This window comes from Cardiocondyla obscurior, linkage group LG04 (assembly GCF_019399895.1).
Source record: "Cardiocondyla obscurior isolate alpha-2009 linkage group LG04, Cobs3.1, whole genome shotgun sequence".
Taxonomy (NCBI): domain Eukaryota; kingdom Metazoa; phylum Arthropoda; class Insecta; order Hymenoptera; family Formicidae; genus Cardiocondyla; species Cardiocondyla obscurior.
This window is the reverse complement of record NC_091867.1, coordinates 11024926-11045247: the sequence shown is the minus strand read 5'-3', so window position 1 is coordinate 11045247 and position 20322 is coordinate 11024926. Positions and strand designations below refer to the sequence as shown.

At 42.2% G+C, this 20322-nt stretch overlaps 1 protein-coding gene across 6 annotated transcripts in view; it reads right to left on the bottom strand.

The window, feature by feature from the left end:
- Positions 1–20322, bottom strand: part of Mef2 (myocyte enhancer factor 2) — a 68272-nt gene that overhangs the window by 45760 nt on the left and 2190 nt on the right. The window lies entirely within an intron of this gene.

Sequence of the window (20322 nt, the reverse complement as noted above, 5' to 3'; positions counted from 1 at the left end):
CGCCCATACGTCCCGCGCTTTCACGAAGTAGCAGCGCGTAGCGTGAGTTTTCCGCTGGAGTTTCCACGTTCCGAGCCGCGAGCGTTACATCTCGCTCCGGCGAGTACGTGGCTTTGTATAAATCGCGCATACACGGTGCAGCGTGCACCTAGCCGCCGCACGTGTCTAATCGATGAACGCATTAACTACGTCATCGCCTTTCGCACTGTAAACGCGATATATTCCGGTCGCGCGCGCGAGCTTTCCGACCGCGATTAGGTTTCAAACCGGGGATCTTGGCGAAAAATCCCATAGAGAGTCTCGCTGACGCGATTCTGGACAACGACAGGTTAATCGGACGTTGATTTTCGCTCTCAAGCTTATCTTTCTTTTTCTTCTCCTACTCCGAGTGTTTTCGAAATAATACCGATTGGAAAAATCTCTCGCGCTGGAAAATCTATGTAACGTTTGATAAAATGCTGATTTCACGCCTAGCAGGAGGAACGAGATTACACGGTACGATATCTCAGTTGCTCTTTCTTCAAGAAGTAGCGGTTGGAATTTAAGAAAAACACGACAGCGTGAATTAATATACCCGATAACCGTAGTAGTAGTAGTAGTAGTAGTAGTAGTCGACGCATACGTCAGAGAATTTTCTCGCTTTTTGCTATCGGCCTCGGCGTCTAAACGGGTTCTCCGTTCAACGATGCGATTACGTGATCGCTCGAAAAAATTGTAAAAGTTACGCGCGCGGCAATAATTCTGACGATAGATAATATGCTCCGGAGCATCGGCAAAGTCATAAGCCGCGCCTCAACTTTTACCTAATAACGAAACGATCGCGCGCCGGCAAATAAGGTAATTGATACGGTATTACCTCTTGAGGAACTCGCGCGAAAGGCGATAAAGTGTCTCCGGGATCTTCGCCAAGACCGGTCTCTAGGCGAAGGTAATCGGCAAGCAAATCAAGTTCGTATCTCGCGGAGAGCGCGGAGGACCGAGTGTACAACACCGGCGAGAGACGGCGAAGAGGAAAAGGGGACCGCGACGAGGGGCAAAAGGAAAAGAACGCGAGGGCAGGGGGCGGAGGGTGGGCTGGATATTGGCGCGAGTGCAACGCGCCATATTCTTTGTCCTATGACACGGCGAAGTTAAAGCTTCGCGGCTAAAATTAAACCGCCCAGGCAGCGAGCACCAGGGCCGAGTCGCTGAGGTTGAGCAGGAGCAGCCGCCAGAAACCAGAGCACGTGCTTCAAGTAAGTGACGCGCGCCCTCCCCTGGCGTTCCCACCTCTCACCCCCTCGCGCCATGCTCTCCCAGAGGCTCTACGTGCCCGCTCCCGCCGAAACTCCCGCCTGGCATCTCGCAACGGCCGTCAAATCCCCGCGATAGAGCCCTAGAGAAGCTTACGGTCTGTTACGAGATATCGAGAGACGCTTCAACAACTTATGGGATTGCTTTTTAAATTATGTCTCCTTATTTCTAATTATTTCCCTTTTTTTTTTCTTTTTTTAATTAAAACTCATCGAGTGGAGAGCGATTTATAAATTTATACGTTACATTGTGTTTTTTAAAGTTACACCAAAGATATCGGTTCGAATAAAGGTTATTATTAATGGAGCTCGTTGGAATTTTAATTTCAACGGATTATGAAATCGAAAGAAAGATTTTGATGAGAAAAAGAAGCGCGCGATTATGCCAGGTTTGTTGCTACGCAAATAGTAATGTCGATTCATCGTCTGCAGCGTTTCGTTTCCAGGATGCATTTTATCGTTAAAACGTAGTTATTATAAAAAAAAAAAAAAAAAAGTGAAAGAGCGCAATTCATTATTGCTCGCTTTTACAGTAAAGCCAGGAATTAAAAGAGCGGAATGAAATTTTGCCGAGCGCAATTATAATGCCCTCAGATCTCGGCCTTGCGTCTGACAAGACGGGAAGGCTCTAAAATCCCAGAATAACTATTACTTCCTATTTGCAGGGTATAACATCGTTACGTTACAACGTAATACCTCAGATTGCGCGGCCTTATTCGCGTGTCCTGCACCTCCGTGCTCCCCTTTCCCGCAGCAACCCCCCTGTCGGCGCTATCTTCTCATTATGCGTCAAATCCGTCAGCTCGTTTGCCGGGGCACGAGAGCAGAATATCATCCCCCAATGCGTTTGCAGAAGTGAACACAACGTCTGCATTTAACTCGGTTTCCGAAGCTATATCGGAAATCACGATACGCTTGCGATCCACGAGATACGCGCCGATCAAGCGGATTACCTGGAAAACGGGTCGTATCCTATGGGGATTATTCTCTCTCTTCTGGTACGACGGCGTTGTAACACGCTTCCAATTGACGAGGAGTCTATAAACGGGAGCTCGAATTCCATCGCGATTCTAAATAATTAATTCTCGACGCGTTATTCTAAGCAATCTAAACCGTTGCGACAAATCGATCGATATATGGAGCAATACCTTTTTATTTTACTTCTTTTTTCTTTGCGAGCAACGGGAAAGTGCGGAAAGAATGTTCTTGGCCGAAACGATAAGGTTTTTTAAGGAAAAGACTGGGGTATCAACGACCAACCCCAAGCGCCGAATTTTATCCCAGAGAAAAATCTCTCTGTAGGAGAGCGAGGAACACATGTCCAGCACTCGGATGGCAACGCGGCCACGTGTGGGGTAATACGTTTGGTACCAGATTTTCATATTGCTCACCGATCGAGCACGAGGCTCTCGTAAGCCGAAAAATTCCATTCGATATACGATAGGACGAGCTATCACCGACGTTTCTTTTTTCGTTCGCTGTCGTGTACCTACTCGCGCAAACACAAGACTTTTTCTTTCCTCGCTCGTAGCGAACCACCCGGAAGATCGAAAGCGCAGAAATTCAATTGCAGCAAAAGTTTACTCTCCACTTGATTTTAAGAATCTTTTTACCTGGACATTTGAATTGTTAATCACGATACGGAACGAACCGGCCGAACGAAATTTACGACAAGAGAGAAATAAAGTCCAATTTCCTTGAAAAAAAAAAAAAAAAAAAAAAAGTACATTCATGAATACATTAACTTTATATGATGTTATTCCGAAATTAGCATATACATTACGTAAGCAAATGAAGACGATATGTATATATATAGAAATTTTTTTTTCCCACAAAATTTTTGCAACGACAGACACACGAACCCGTCCAGCTAATAAGTCACCGCGCACGAAAATTGCATTCCGTGTGGCGTTTGCACACACTCGAAATATTATTATCTTTGATTTACACGTGGATTTCGTAAATGATCAGTTCGCCGGTCAAATCCCCACACATATGTTCCACATCCGGAGCACGTGGAAGATGCTACGCAGTTATGCACGCTCTGCCGCCTCACCGATCGAACAGAAAATCAGAAGATAATTTTTTTTTTCCGCCGGGAACAAATAATAGATGGAAAAGATGAGGAGAAAATATGAGCATCAACCATTTGACGCCCCGTTGTAATATTCAAGATGAGCTGAAACGTATCAAGAGATCGAAATGAAAGATTACTCTCCTTTATTTAGCGCTTCATTTCCAAGTGAATGAAATAGACTATTATCAGACACTAATACAAAAGGAAAGATTCCTGGAAAACGTAATTGAAGGCTGCCACGTTGCATCTCTAACGAAGAAAAAGTGGAATAATATTGTGTAACTACAAATTTGTCTTTTTCTTTCCGTAAACGAATAAGCTCGGAAGACAAAAATTGCACTACAAAGTTTCTATAAAAAAAAAAAGAAAAAGAAAGAAAGAGAAGACGAAGCAGAGAAAATACAATCCTGATTTCTGCAACATCTTTCTTTTTTTAATTTACGTATGGTTGATCAAACTTTCTTTAAAGTCTAAAGTTTCTAAGGGCGCTAAATGCTTTCTGTAATATTGTACGTGCGAATTCTCGCCAAAGGGCTAACGACGTAGTGTCATTACAATGTGGAGCACTGCAGGGTCGCTTCTCAAGCGGAGATCATCTTGAACGCAAGTGCCATGGCGCCACGCCACGCCAGGCCAGGCCAGGCCAGGCCAGGCCACGCCACGCCACGCCGCACCCTTCCGCCGGGTGGCACAAAGCGAGTGAAACCGGGGCCGGAGGGAGAGAGGTCTGCCCAAAGGGTTTTCGAGGGCTGCACGAGCGCATTGGCAGCATGGTATTCCGATAACCGAGCGCGCGCGGGTATATACGTGGATAGCGGTGCACGCGTTTCTCTCCGGCCCACCACTTCCGTTGCGCATTTGCGAGCCGAGCTGAAAAAGCGCTGAAAGAAAGATCTTTGCCCTTTGCCTCTGCCCTACTTGCGCGGCATTAATTTAGAGGTTTATTAGTTCCGTTCTAAAGGCTCTTTAACAGAGGAGAAATTAGGTGAGCGTTGTTTCCAACGTACAAATTACGTAAAAACAATTACGCGCGCGATAATGAATCGGCGAGAAGGAGGGCGGCTCAAAATCAGTTGTTCCGTAATGAAGCGCTGATTTCCTGCGATAAAAAAGAGAAAACCAATTTTTCTAAACGCCAGAGACACAATCTGGTTTTGATAAACAGGAAACGGGAAAGCGGATTTAGTCGAAAACTGATTTCATAAATAGTATCGAGCATTTTCATTTAATTAAATATTAATGTTTGATCGCATTAGACTTTCTTGCAGACTGTATGACCTAAATCCCATCGATTCTAAAATAAACATTAAAAGCGGAGAGAGAGAAAAAAAAAAATTGATGGCGTACCCTTAATTTTATCAACTGTCTTAGAAGTGACGTTTTGCAATTAAATATTAAAAATTAAAGATTAGCAGCCGGTGGATATTAATATACATAATTCAATAGCACGGCAGTTTACTGTTGCGTACCATTTTAATACGCGAGGATGTTAAAAAAAATATTCACCAATCAGATTCTATACACTTTACAGCGTTATGAAAAAATCAACGCCTGTTACCTTTGAAAAAATCCATTTCGTCCTAAAATTTTAGAGATACGAGCGATAAAAGGAGCAGCGGCTAGGTCATCACCGTTATCTCTCTCTCTCGACATCTGAGGACCCGATCTCTAACTTAAGATATCGTCGCAGCCAAGTGCAGCCGCGACGTCGCAGACGTCACGCGTGAATCACGCATACGCGCGTTTTACCTCCCTTTCCCTTTCGCTTTTCTTACGCGTTCTCTTTACCTCCCGCTCGCCCTCTCTTTCTCTTTCTCTCTTGCCGTGCACCCTGCCGTGTTAACTTGAAACGCGATACTCGCCGCCACGGTTCAGAACGCGAGGGCCGAGCGTGACGATGCCGGAGGCTGATCGGCGGCAGCCGCGACAACGTGTGGGAAAAGATGGGGGGGGGAGGTGGCTGGAAAGGGCCAGATTAACCAAGTAAATCGGTGAAAGCCGAGAAAACTCGCAACGCGGTGTAATTCGTCAAGATAAAAGACAGGGTGATGGGGAGAGAGGGAGGACGTAAAGAAATAAGAAAAGAAAGAAGCGACGTGTGGAGAAAAAAAAAAAAAAAAGCAAGGAGAAACTTGAAAGGCACATTCGCGCCGTCAGAACGGGGGAGGGGAGGAGGGTTAAAGAGAAAGAAAGAGGAAGAGAGAGAGAAAGAGAGAGAAGTAAGGAAGAAGAGGGAGAAGAAGAGAGGAAGAAGGAGAACTGGCAGCTGCTGGGCGCGTGCGGCGTCGGACCTTTTAAGGCGCGATCACCGGACGCCCGGCGTCGCAACTGCCCTCCCCGCGTCGCTCGCGCCCTCCTCATCTCCCTCGACTCCTCCAACGTTTCTACTCGCGTCCTCCGAATCTCCTCTCGCGTCCCCGACACCTTCTCGAGAGAGTACAAACCGTCGCGACGAGCCTCTATGAAATCTCATCCACCTCGCATCTTCCTTTTTCTTTTGCCTAATCCTTTTTTCTTTCCCTGTCACTCTCTCTTTTTCATATTCTCTACCTCTTCTCGCTAACAATTCGTAGAACGCCCTGTTGGTCCCGACATTTAATCGACGATCGAGTGGAAGAACAACAGTAATATATTCCATTTGTTTGCTAATATTGTATTTATAGTCGCGTAGTAAAATAAAATTCGAGATACGTACAATTTTCTTTCGATATCGTTCTTTACGTAAGATCTGTAACAATGCTCGGATCCTACGAAGGTTTCTTTTAAAGAAAAGAAAAAATTAAGTCAAAAACTTATACAATTTCCAGGTAATAGAACAGATTTACTTTTTCCAAATGTTAAATTCAAGTGCTTTGTTACGTTCGCAAACGAAATATTCGTACTTTTCGAAAAATTATAAGCATTATGTTCCTCGTGTGCATAAACAGTATTATTATTAAAAAAAGTACTTAATAATTCCGATGTTTTTCGAGAAAATATTGAGGATAAAGACGCTTCTTCGCTTGAAAATTATTTTTTAATGAGATATTTACAAATTAGCCTTCTCTGTAATTGTTTAATTCTATAATCTAATCAAGTCCGCGATCGCTACGAATTAAACCGATATAGCCCCGAGGAAATTCACCGTGTAAATACTGTAAATAAATAAGAGGTTTAACCGAGAGAAATGCTGCCGACCAGCAACACGTAATAGCGGATCTCTTCATACTATCCCGTCTTTACGATCCCTCCTGTCCCTCTCGCCACTCCCACGCTCCTTTTATTCCTCGCTCCCTGCCGGATATCGCCCAGCGCCTTGTCAGCTGACCGACACCGGCTTTTCTCACATATTGATTCGCGAAAGGTTGAGTCATGTGTGCCACGTCGTTTACGCATTTTGCGTTTTTACATTTTGCATAAATTCCTATGATCAATGGACGCGCGGTACATCAAATGCAAGACTCGCGATATATAAGTGCCAGGGAAAAAAAGCGATAAACGTTTCTTCGCTCTCAAAGCGATCGTTTTCTCAAAATCTAAAAAGCACATACTTATTCGTGTCTGATACAAAGTTTTATTTCTCCCGATTATTTTGATGTTCCTGGACGATTTCATAGCGGTAAAATATAATAAATTATCAAAAATCAACGGGCACAAGAATAACTTTTGCAGCCGACGAAAATGGTCCGCGAAAGTAACTTGCAAACTTCAGTTTTAATATCCGTTGAAAGATCTCATTTGGAAATTATTTTCTTAGACTCTAAGTAATACGGATGCCATCGATATGATACAAAATCCCCTGTCGAAATTCACAGCATTAAGAAAAAAAAAAAAAGAGAGAGAGAGAAAATTAAGAATGCCGGAAAAAGCACAATATAATTCTTAATCTCGAAACGGCTTACCTTAAAAACATAGCGCGTGTACCAAATATTTTGAAATATTGACATAATCACGTTTGGTGAACTCTCTACGTTGGTGAGGTCGAAAGAGAGATACACGGGGCGAACAAAGATAACCCAACACTCGGATAATGCCGCAGATTATCGCCGGGCTGGGAATTTAAAAAAGTCATCGTAGCGAAAAGCTAATACCGACTACATTTACGCGTGATGATTCTTTAAACTCGGTCGAGGTGCAGACGCATCTTTGCCCCGCGTTTGTAGGTTTCCTACAAAGTTGCTCGATTACACCTCCTTTCGTTACGTTTCGCGTTATCACCCGATGATGAAAAAGCAGCGCGAATTATCGTTCTGATTACCGTGCTTTTATGTTTCAGGCAATTGCTCGCAATTGTGGCTTTTACTTGTAGATTACGGCAGCTTACGTTGTACACATATGTGTGCGAACGTAAATAAAAGTGAGTATTAACTACATTTGAGGCAAATACAATTTCTCTGGTTCAAATACAATACAGCGTGTATCTTGTTTACGAGGGATATGCGCTCACAGATATATGAAGAAAATAAACTCGAGAGATAATCGATGCTCCCAAAAATTGCCAAATAAAATGTTTGACTGCATTTTGCGCATTTCAGATCGAAGCGATAACACCGTCCTATGCATATTTATGCTCGAGTTAAATCAAAGCTTATTTGTTTTGACTGGAAAAAAGTTGTGAATAATCAAAGGCAGCGAAACACAATGATAACAAGCCGAATTCCTTTAATAATTGAAAAATTGAAAGAGAACCAACAAATATATTTCCTTAAATTGAGGAAATTACATTTAGATTGATTACGTCGAGTGAGATTATTGTTGGAAAAGCGGACTCGATTACCGTAATAACTTAACTCGCCACGACAGTTTGCGTTATATGTGACTCGCGTGTCATTATTCCGCCACTTTATTTCTATTGTGAGAGAGGATCGAGGGGAGAAGTTCTATTTCGGTGAATTGTACGGCGAACTTGTGTATCCGTATACACTTGACGCTTTGATACGTCACTAAAGCTAAGTTTCATAAAGAGCACGAAGTAACATCTTTTTCTCCTCGCAGCATCAGAACAATCATACACGCATACGCACACAAAAAAAGAAAAAAAAAAAAGAAAAAGAAAGAAAAGAAAAGATATTTCTCTTCGTTGTGAAAGAAATCGAGAACAGTGCGTGTGTAATTGCACATATGTGTACGTATGTGTGTGCATATTTGTACTCGCGAGGATTCGTATCTCTTATCTCGATATCGAGCGGATTTCCGTTTCCTCCGCACGATAGTAGCCCCAGCGAAGAAAGACAAGGAGAAAGATAGAGAGAGAGAGAGAGAAAGAAAGAAGAGGCCGAGGGTTAGGTCGGGAATGGAGGGTGTATCCTCCTGCTGCAGGTACACCTCGTGCACCTACGCGACGGCGGCGGCGGCGGCGGCGGCGGCATTATACGGCCGGAAAGGTGTATCATGCATGCGCGCGGCACGGCGCGCGGCATACAGGTAAAAGAAACGTCGTCATGGAAACGACCATGGCCACCCTCAATCAATACACGCGACGGGGTGTCGAGTTCGTTCGTTCGTTCGTTTGTTCGGTTCGGTCGGTAGGTCGGTGACGCAGACGAAAAGTCCACGTGGTCCTATCGGCCACGTGCGAGAGCGCTCTTCCCTTTTCCCACTTCCCCGAGTACTTCTCGTTTCAACCCTCCCCTCTCGTCTTCCCGGCGCCCTAGCCTCATCTTTCTTTAACCTGGATCTCGTTGTAATTCCCTCTCTTGCCCCTCGGGCGCGAAGGGTGTTTTCATTCAGCGTATTCCCTTCCGCCGACGTGACCGCGTTTAGGGTGGCCGACGCAAATTGCGACGTAAAGGGCGCTCCGTGCCTGCTCCGCAAGATACGTTGCCACGTGCAAAGAGAATGAAAAGAATTCCCCAGAATTTGTTTCGGCTTCTTACTCAATCAGACGTCCATTAAACGTATCGGTAACAAAGTTACTTTTGATGAAAAAAAGTAATAATATCGCCGTTAAGAGATTCGTGAATGAAGACCGTAACAAATTTGGTTTCTCGTGGCCGAAATAGGCTTGATACTTTTATCGAAACGTACTTGAGAAAAAAAAAAAAAAATATTCGTTCGCTAATACGTCAAGTATCCCAGAATCCCTCCCAATTATCGGAAATCACTAAGGAAATCACAAACCCTGCAAGTCAGATCGACAAGAATGTCGCACGCTCGAAGAAGCACTGATGACAGTCGACTTATAAGCAATTAAACTTTAAAGGTCTTCGTAAATTAAGCTTAGTAGGGTGGGAAAGCATAAATAGATAAGCGACAGCATCCTCTCCGTTCGATTTTAAATGAGCGGTTCGATAAATCATTAATACGAGCAGATCCGCTGCCAAGATGTTTGTTTAATAAATCCAAACGTAACGAGCGCATTATTAATGACGATGAGAATCGAAACGATTTTTTTCTTTATATCTATACGCGTCCCGACGTCGATCGGTTTCCTCAACTACATCGTCATATTTTTCGGGCACGTCGCGATTCAACTACGACCACGCGGTAGGTTCTCGCTCTTTTTATCCTTTTCCGATTTCTTGCGGTGGCACGACCATTCGTGTAAATAGATACTTCTTCAATTGGATGCAGACAACTCGCATGCTCGTAATGCGAATACCGAATACTGCGTCGACATGTACCTACTATACGTGTATCGATCGTTTGAATTTTATGATCCATAAACTTGCAGGCCAACTTATATCGATCGAAACTCTTTCTCTCTCTTTCGCATTCTTCCCCGCGAGATGTAACTTGATGAAAAAAAAATTTGCAGAAAACATTTTAAAATAATAATCAATAATCACGATGATTAATAACATTTATGTACAGCGAGATTAATTTCTAAATGTTTCTAAATAAGAAAGAAACTCTCCAAGTTTCTTCTCCTATAGAAATAGGCAAACCTTCCATTTCTAGTCTAATAATATATTTCAAGAAACCTTAAAGCCAGAAAGAAATATATAATAGAGAGAGCGATTGATTTAAATACGAGCAGTCTCAGTTCCGTTCATTTTTAGTCAAGAAAAAAACAGAAAAAAATATTAAGAAAGAAAGAAAGATGATAAATTTCAGAATTAACAATCGTCCTGATTTTCAACATTATTATTATTATTATTCCTATTATGTATTTTAAATCCAACGGCGAGAAATCACATTTAAAAGTTTTAAACTGCAGAAAAAGGAATATCTAGAATATTTAGTCATCCTATACCCGCTTTATCGAGATCGCTAAATTGCATTATCCCTTTTATATAATATAACACATAATTTAAGATTACTTATAGAATATATCTCATACATACATAATATACGCGCGGCGTATCTCGAGAAATCGTAACTCTCGTATTCGACGTCGAATTCCTGTCACTAAAATTAGGGTGACGAGTCGGACGGTATCTTGACTTTTTTATTACATATTTATACCACGTAACTATTTACAATTATATTCGTTGTAATGTTTGCAGATAAAGTTTAAAGTTTTCATTTTCCTTGTCCCGGCCCTCGAGTTTACGACCAAGTACCCCGGGCGAAGGGTACGTCGAGGAACGGAGAACGTCGTGCGATCGTGGTTGGGACCGTGATGCACGGTATATTCGAAAGTCGTAATATCGGCCGGGGAAAGCTAGCTAGGCGGGACGCGCAGGGATATCGCGTACACGTGCGAGCCACACGTGACAAAGGGTAAAGCCGGGAAAGAGAGACAGAAAGAGACCCCGGGTGAAAGAGAAGCGGCGAGAGGATGCACCTTCCTCTTGCTCGAGCGCACCGCATCGACTTACGTCATTCGATAATGTTCCCTTTGCATCGGTGACCGATGCAAGCACGGCGATGAACATCGGCAAGGTGCAAACGGTGGTAACTCCTGCCGGGTGAGCGGCGCCCTTATACAGCGTCGCTCGCTATGCGCGTTTCACACGCGTGAAGGAGCGAAAAAAGGGGACCGCGGTCGGTCGGATGGATAGACGGCTAAGATGAACGGATGGACGAACGAACGAACGAACGAACGAACGACAGAACGAACAATTGAACAAACGAACGAACGAACGAGGGTAGGAAACGTACGTGCGAACGGATGGACAAACGAACGAGCGGATGAACGAGCAAATGTGCAAACGGAGGAAGGAAGGAACGAACGAACGAACGAATATACGAACGGAACGTACGGGCGTCTTGCCCGCAATTGCGCACGAGAACCGATGGACTTGCGTCACTTGACGCTCTATCTCACTCTCTGCCTCCTTCCATCTCACTCCTCTCCTCACTCTCTTTCTCTCTATCCGTCTCTCTTCTCTTTGCAGCGATACGCGCGGACATCGCAATTGACTCCTCTTGCGACGCGATGACACGTGCACACCGTTCACGGGGGTGGGCGGAAGAATGCACCCGGGGGTTTGCGCCAGCACACGCCGAAGATTTACGTCAGTCCTGACCCGACGCGCGCCCTCAAGGTCGACGAAGGCGCGCGCGGCGATCATCGCCGAAGGGCGCCCGCCGAAAGAGAGTATAAGTATAATAGAAATAGTAACGAGCATAGTTAATCGCGTCAGAGGCTGCGCCGTCAGTGTTTCTCGGTCCCTTGGCGACATGAGGCCGAGCGTAATCTTACGCAACAGTTACAGTTCTTGATTCCGCAACCTTTGACACTTAATTAGCCCTTTGAAATGGAATTTTTTTTATTAAGTTTAATAAAGGGGAAATTGGCCCTCGTTATATAAATTGGTGAAAAAAAAGAAAAATTTGTAGCTATTTTTAATCAGGAAATACGAATTTTTTACCACGCAATATTTTTACACGGAAAATTATAGACGTAAAATTTAGAGACGACGTTTACAAGTGTGCCTTGCACAATAAAGCTTCTTTTTTTATTTGAAAATATACTTTTGTCTGTCACTTACATTTAAAGCAAAGTATAATGTATTTGTTTCAATTAATAAAAATTTTGAAATATTAAAACGTTAAAGTTTATGTATATTAAAATAATCTTAATGATACTACGGAATATTAAAAAAAAGAATTTCTCAAATGTTTTTTTTTTTTTTTTTTTCCAGATTAATCCGCGAATCAGAAATAATTTTTATTTAATTAATACTTGGATAACGATAAGAATAAAAATCTGGCAAACTATGAACTGTAAACAATAACTTTCAAGATTGTAAATTAAAAAAATATTTTGATATTACATATGATGTATTACGACACTCGAAATAAGATTTGCACGCTGTATATCTTCCTTTATGAAATATATTCAAGAAATCTTTTAACATGCCAGATTTAAAATTAAGTGCGAAGAAAAGTATGTCTCTTATTTCCATGAAATATGTTGCGATTGGCCAAAATTAGTATATAATTTCTATCAAATTTTCCACTAATATACTTATCTCATATATTCCATCGCGGACTTCTATCTCGCCTCTAAAAATACGAGCAAACTGAATAATTAAGGTGCGCGTCAGAATTCTCGAGTATCTGGATCAAATAAGTCAACGTTTCGTCTTGTCTAAATCACATCGAGGGTGTTTTAATTATTCACAATTATTATAATAGTTGGCGCACTTTATCGCTTTGGAAAAATAATAATAGCTATTACAAACGACGTCTATTGAAACTTTATAGCAGACTTATTTTTTATGAAATATCCAGAGAGAAGCGTCGTTTGCCTTGATTGACGGTATGAAGAACAATCGAATTAGATAAGAAATAATTCAGATTGCGGCGATACTCGTGTCAATCGTTAATCACCACACAATAATCAATGTATAATCAACGCGTATAGCGGCACGATTCTTTCGCATTAACTATGTAGGATGTAACTTTAGTACGACTCTCATTATTAATTTACTGCCTGATTGACGCGAGCATAATTTCGTGATAAAGCAGCATATATAGATCTTGCAAAATTGATAGGGTTCAGAAATACATTATAATAGTAAAGTAGCAAATAATAAAAGATATTTTTCGTTCCACCTAATAGTAATTTTTTTTCTTTTTTTCAAATTTGATAAAAAGTATTTCGAGTAATATCCATTATACCGTCGTCTGTATAACTTGATTATTAATTATTTGTTTGATAAATTTTCAAGTCAACAACAAATACTTAATTGCCGACAAAACAAAATTATATATTTGCAGACTGCGATTATAGGGAGCGTAATTATGAAATTCGAACGACAATGCGTAGTCTTGTACAAGCTTTTCAATCTCGAACTTGGATCTGTTGCATCCGATTTTAACACACGACTGTTTGATCAAAGTGACCGAGGCGGTCCTTCTCTCATATAAGTTGACGGTTTATTTGACGCGATGAAAATTATTTTCATTCGGATTCATTCATTTGTGACACATGACGAGGTCGCGACACGTTCACGTAATAACGTTCCCAAAACACCTGACGTCAGTAAAATTGGATCCGATGCTCGCGGGAAAAATGATCGATGGAACCATTCTTCGTTGTTGTCGCCGTCGTCGTCGTCGTCGTCGTCGATGGCGGCGCAAATCGATCGGCGGCCGCGCGACGTGCACAGCAGTTTCTTCCTTCGTAGAATTTTTATGAACCCGCGAGCTTTTTCGGGCGCGGCGAGAGAGATATCTGCGCGTCTAGAAATCAGGTCCCCGTGAAATATACATACGTGCGGTGCGATTTCCAAAAATGTCCGCGGATAATTCCGTCGTAAGTTTTGCCGCACGCGATCTAACTTGCACATTTTAGCGGCCGCGCTAAAGAATTAAAACATGAATGATACAGAAAACGCGGGCTTCAACGGGGTCGTTTTAATATAGCGCGCGCGCGTACGAGAATATATTACAAAAGCGGGCCTTCGATCACCGTTCGATATGAATCGCGACTAAAAAGGGTATTTCGAATGATGGTCTGAAAGCGCAGGAAAACGCGCGTGCAATTTCCACGTGTATCTTATTCGCAAGAAGTGATCCTTGATTATACCATCTCGCCTCGAAAACCGTGCCACCCGAAATCCATTGTATCGTATACGTAATAGCTTTACTCGATTTCAATCGGAAAGCGCGCTTATAATTTTTTTTTTTTTTTCCATCTCCATGTGGAGCGCGTTTGACGTAAAACCGTGTACAAAAGAATGATGCTCCGCGTGGTTGTCTTCCGCATTATAATCCGTTGCGGCTAACGTCGTATCCGTTTTGCGGGTAATCGTCATCCGACTATAATCTCTCTCGTCGTGCATCTTGCGTAACGCGCCGCTGTGAAACGGTCAACGTATATGAGAGTTATGTGATGTCGGATAGGAAAGAGGCCCCGAGCGGTATCTCGCCGGTACAACTAATCGACATTGCGTTCTGCGTGTTATTCGGTAAACAAAGTGCGTCAACTGATCGATATTTCGCGCCGGTGGCAAAGCACGCGACATTTGATTTCTCCCTTGCCTCTTATTAAACATTTAACGAGCTAATGTGGCGGCCCGGCGATATAAGTGGAAGTAGAAAAAGAAATCAAAATGTATTTTCCTTTCTTTTTGTTTCTTTATCGCGTCAATCAAACGCAGCTATATATAAAATTCCACTATAAATATATAAAATACATTAATTTTTAATTTGTATATTTCCGTCAAGCATAATACGATGCACGCACGCATCGGGCCAAAACCGTATGCGATGCGTAATGTATGCAAAAATCAGGTTTAATACTGAATTCGTTAGTCACGTCGGTGATGTCACTTTGTACAATACATATATCGGCGAGGGAACTGAAAGACGTTAGGGTAATGTAATGTGCAGATAGGTACTCCTTATCGCGCCCATCTTACTTATTAGAATGAGAAAAGCACTGAGCTCTTATTATGTCAGCGAGTATATTAACGTGTATTAACGACGATAATAGGTGTATATATAAATTTGTGCAAGTCCACGTTTGTGTTAGTCGATAAGATTATACGGCGCGATAGAAGCCGTTCTTACGTAATTGAAAAATAGATGCACGCTTTTCAAATATTGTTTATTGATAGCGGGGATAGCCGCTATTATTACTCGTCGAATAAAATATCCAACGCCAACATAGACCGTGCAAACGTGCAAGTTTTAATTTTACATTAATCCGATAGATTAATAGATATTTTATAACGTAATCGCAAATCGCAAATCGCAAATCGCAGTTTTTCAGCAGATCGATGCTACGTTGACGAATTAATAAAAAATTACCACGAATTTTTAACACGATGCATCAATAATAGATTTATATTTCTCGCACAAGCATATACGTCACTTAATTTTTATTAGGCATGTATATTATCATAATTTTTTAGTTACGTAACAATTTATGTGACATTTTCTAAATGTAATATTTCATTTTGAAAAAATGCTTTCTCGCGCTTGCTGACGTATATTTCTATGTTCCCCAGATATATTCCAACATTTTTCATAGACAATTTGCGTTGCTAATAATCAAGTGACCTTCGCAAGTCATTATGCCATTACGGTTTAATCGCATTTTATTTATGCAAAACTGATATTTACGTGTTCATGTACTGCCAGAATTCAGCGAGCAGTAATCGCGTACAAAAATTATATAACCGAGTATTAACACGAATACTTACGGCTTTATTATAAGCGTAAACCTGTTATTTCATAAATATCGGCGATTAACTCGTCGCGACTACGTTATGTCGTCAAATCGCTTAAGAGCTATGTAATCAAATACTTGGGGTTCTAACTGTCACGTGCTTTTATCGCCGAATACTTACAAGTGCCGAGTACTTATCCGGCTAATACTACGATTACCCTCTTGGATATTAATTCTCTTCAAGAGACATTTCTCTCATGTTCGACACGACTTGACCATTATTTATAATAATTAATTATCGTCTCGTTTTTTTTTTTTTTCCCCCCCGATTAAAAAGTACACGAAATATTAAACGGAAACGTGAGAATCAATAACACAGTTTTATTGCGATAAATCGGCCTTTACTTATTTTATTTTACTTTTAATAAAAATAAATCCAATCAAATAAAATCCGAAATAAAAATTAATACTTTGAAGCATTTTTCAACCTGACAACCAAAACTAAAACTAACTTTTTTTTTTTTTTAACATACTTTTTAAATATCCGAAATGGAATTAGCATTCAACTATCGACCGTTTCTTTTTTCAATTAAATAGTTTTGCATTCCTCCGGTTCTAGTTGTATTTAAAAATGTGGCCGAGCGGTATGCAAAAATAACGCATGTATGTAAGATACAAATAATCGAAAATAAATTACATTGACAAAATGGGGCACACGTGCGCTTTCGAGCGGCGCAAATAAAAATATTATCTCTTCGAACTCGAAATCAGAGCGTGTCTCTTTACGGCAAAAACCTGCATCGCCTGCACATCTTTTTAATTATCAATATCACTGCTGCTGCTGCTGCTCGATGTCACTCCTATACAATAATTTCCAAGCGAGGCATATTCCGCAATATAAAGCAAGCAAAATGCAAGATGATTTTTATAAGAGCCTATACCTCTATTAGATGCGTTCACCTCGTCCTCATTCGTACGAGTCGACGATAATCTCACCGCTAAAGGGACGCTATCAGTCTACTAGCCCTATAAATAATTTTACTATCGACCTAGAGCCAGATCTTGAACTTCCCAACGGTGAGTGCGCTCAACAGCACGTGCCTAGCAGCGTCTCAGAAATTTCGGGCCGCCGATTAATTCGTCGGCTTTGCCTATTCGAGCGGAACGAAACGAGTCGGCGTTTAGGTCACCACATGTTTGGCCCGCGAATTTGCATAGCCTCGGGGACGCACATTGTGACGCGCTTTGTGTTGCGTGAGGTCATACCGAGGGCCCGAGCATTGTCGCGTGGCACGTATTATTATACGCGTTGTGTAGGTCTAGGTTTTCCCTTCTCTTCCCTCCCTCTCTCTCTCTCTCTCACCTCCGCTCGGTTGGCCGAGATATCGCGATAAACCGGCATTCGATAAGATTACCGAAATGCGCGCAAAAAACTCGCAAACGCGTGACTTGCACGCCACTCGGCTGCTTTTCACAGCTCAACTTTTCCGTCGCAAAAAGAACGAGAAACGACCAAGGTGAAGGGGAAAAAAAATAAATAAAATAAAAATAAGAAAGGAAAAGAAAATGCGAGCCCGTGTGAAAAGAGCACTTCCCACCGAAGATTCATCGCGGTGGGAAAAAAACCAGGCGGTACACAACGTACCGGATAACGAGGACCCGAAACGCGAACGATCTATAACATCGCGAGGAAATTGAGGACGAAGCTTGTATAATTTGGTAAATTCGACCGCGCAAAGTGTCCTAAATATATTGAACCGCGATTATGAGCTCGAGGCTGGAACGTTCGACTATCGTAATTGCGCAAAAGGCGCAGCCTGAGAATTTCGAAAAATGTAACTAGTGTAATTACGCGCAAAATACAGCACTTAAATCTTCGACGAGTAGAGAGACGTTTGCGTTTTTTTTAAGATTATACCTTTGCCACCTAATTACCATTACTTAATCATCATCGTGTCATCATTTCTCGGCTATGTTTTCCCACGCAAACATTATTAAATCGAAAGAATATGATTTCACAATATTTTGGGGTCCTAAATAAGATAATTAGGACCGCAGAAAATGTGGAGCAATGTTTTCAATCGCGCGGATACTAATTAATTGCATAAAACATCATAAAATGGAAAATTAATTCTGCTATTGGAAAATTATTATGTTGTCCCGTTTGCTCGACGGTTTCGGGCCACTTTATCTGACATTTTGTAAATTCATACAATTAAATAGTACAACTGCACAAATAATTATACATGTATATGTAAAAAAAAAAAAAAAACAATTTTTAGGTTGTCCTATCACCCCGACTTTACTTTCCGATCCGTATTTTTTTAATTGAACCAGAAGAAGCGTGATAAAAAATTTTAAACTTTAAATGCAAATTTAACTATAAACACTTAATTTTGCTAATCGGTTTCTCTTTCTCTCTTCTTTCTTTCTTGCAAAAAAAAAAAAAAAATAGTTATACACTAATTCGTGCGCATGCAAATCCAACACGACTGATAACAAACTAATGTTTCGCTCCAAAATAAACAGTCGTATATACTTCTCCGTATACTAAAACAACGATTGCGATGATATATTTCGCGTTGCAAATATGTGTTGCGCGCATAAAATGTAAACTAAATATATTTAAACTCTCGTCAAGTTAATTTAATCCAACTTAATGTATATAACCTGGGAGTTTTACGAATTCTAATATTGCCACGAGATCTCTATAAATTCCGGACACGAGGGTTTCCTTCGGTATTTAAAAGCGCGTTATCGAGATCGACGATAAGAGAGCGTCAGGAACAAAAGTCTGCATCGTTGAACTCGCGCGTAGATTTCTGCGTTATCGATGATTCACGAGGGCGAGCCAAGTTGCAGATGGCGGTACGTAACGGAGCGTTGCATCGGGACGACCGTACACGTTCTTTTATAACATACATATATGTATTTAACAACAACCGACGATGCCGTGATGGGGGTTCGGTGTCGCGACGGCGACGTCGCTCTTTATCAAGCGCCTAAGACACGGACGAGCTCGCCAAGTAATTTCATTGTCGAGGAAAAAGAAAAAGAAATCCGCGTCCCCTCCCCGCGCGCTCTCGACCAAGCATGCCGTCGCGAGCCGCGTCCGACACGCATAGTAAACATTTTACGCGTTCTTTCTCAATCGCCGCGAATCAATGTGCGATTCAATTATTTCGTCCGACGCGAAGCCGGAACTCGTCGCGGGGCATCGCGCGAGTCGGGAGAGCAGCTCGCCGTAGAGAGGAAATCGTTGCAGATACGAGTTAAAAGAAAAAAATGAAAAATGAAAAATTCTGAATTCTTTCTCCCCCATATTCGATGCATAATGCATTTTCTCTAGAAGCTGACCTACATATGTACCGCTTTAATCGTAAGCGATTGTAGTCGTAAGAAGAAAAGCTATTGTAAATATTACTTCTCTCTACACAAATCGCAGTCGTGAGCCGCGTTGCGTTCAATATTGACAACGCTCAATAGCGAAATAGAACGTTCAAGATTACGATGCGTTCGTTCGTTCGCTGCAACGACGGTAAACATCGTTATTATAATTATAAAAAAAAAAAAATCGATGAAACATCTTAAGGTCTACGAGTCGTCTCGAAGACGTCCTTCAAACTTATCTTTACAATTATATAAATTTCAAGCTTAAAAAATATCGAAAAAAAAGAAGAAAAAAAATTCTAAACGTAAAATTCTTCGGAGAAATAGAGGGACGTCTTTTCGACAACTTGGAGACCTCTCGAGGCGTCTAGAAAGGGACGCGATCAAAAACATCGATCCACGTGGCTGGCATCTGTGCCCGCTGCAACGCGTTCCCGTGGTGTTGAAGAAAAGAATCGGTGCGGCTGTCGCAAACCGACCCCGAAAACTTTCGTAGGAATATCAACGCGACACGCGCACTCGACGTTCTCGCACGTACGCGCGTTATTAATGATCGGCCCGTATGCTAAATCGTCGTGCGACGGCGAAGAAAAAGGAAGAGAAAAAAGGCTGGCCACGTAATAATCGGCCCGGCAATAATAATCGGTCGACGATAAATCATCCCGCGTGCGACAACGCGGCGATAAAACGCCAAGGAATGCCGCGCTTGGAAGCAACTAGTGCCGGCGAATCTCCGAGGCGTGGTTCCTTCGCCAAAATTTCGCCCGTAAAACAGCCGACGGCGGAGGAAGGGCCCCTCCCGTCCCATATTGGAGAAAACATCAGCTGGCACGGTTCCCCCCTGATATCTTCGCTTCGCGAGGCATCTCGCCGGATTGCCCGATGCTGTCCCTGCCCCTTCCCCCTCGGGCGTCTCGCGAGCTGCGGGCTCGAGCGCAGCCGAACGTCTCCCCGGGGATCCGTCGAGAAGATTGCCGATTTCCTACTCTGCGTTCTCCGCTGTAGAAACGCGGATCTATCGACTTTTTTCTTTTTTTTTCCTCTCGCGTGATCGCCGTCGTCTCGCGCGGAGA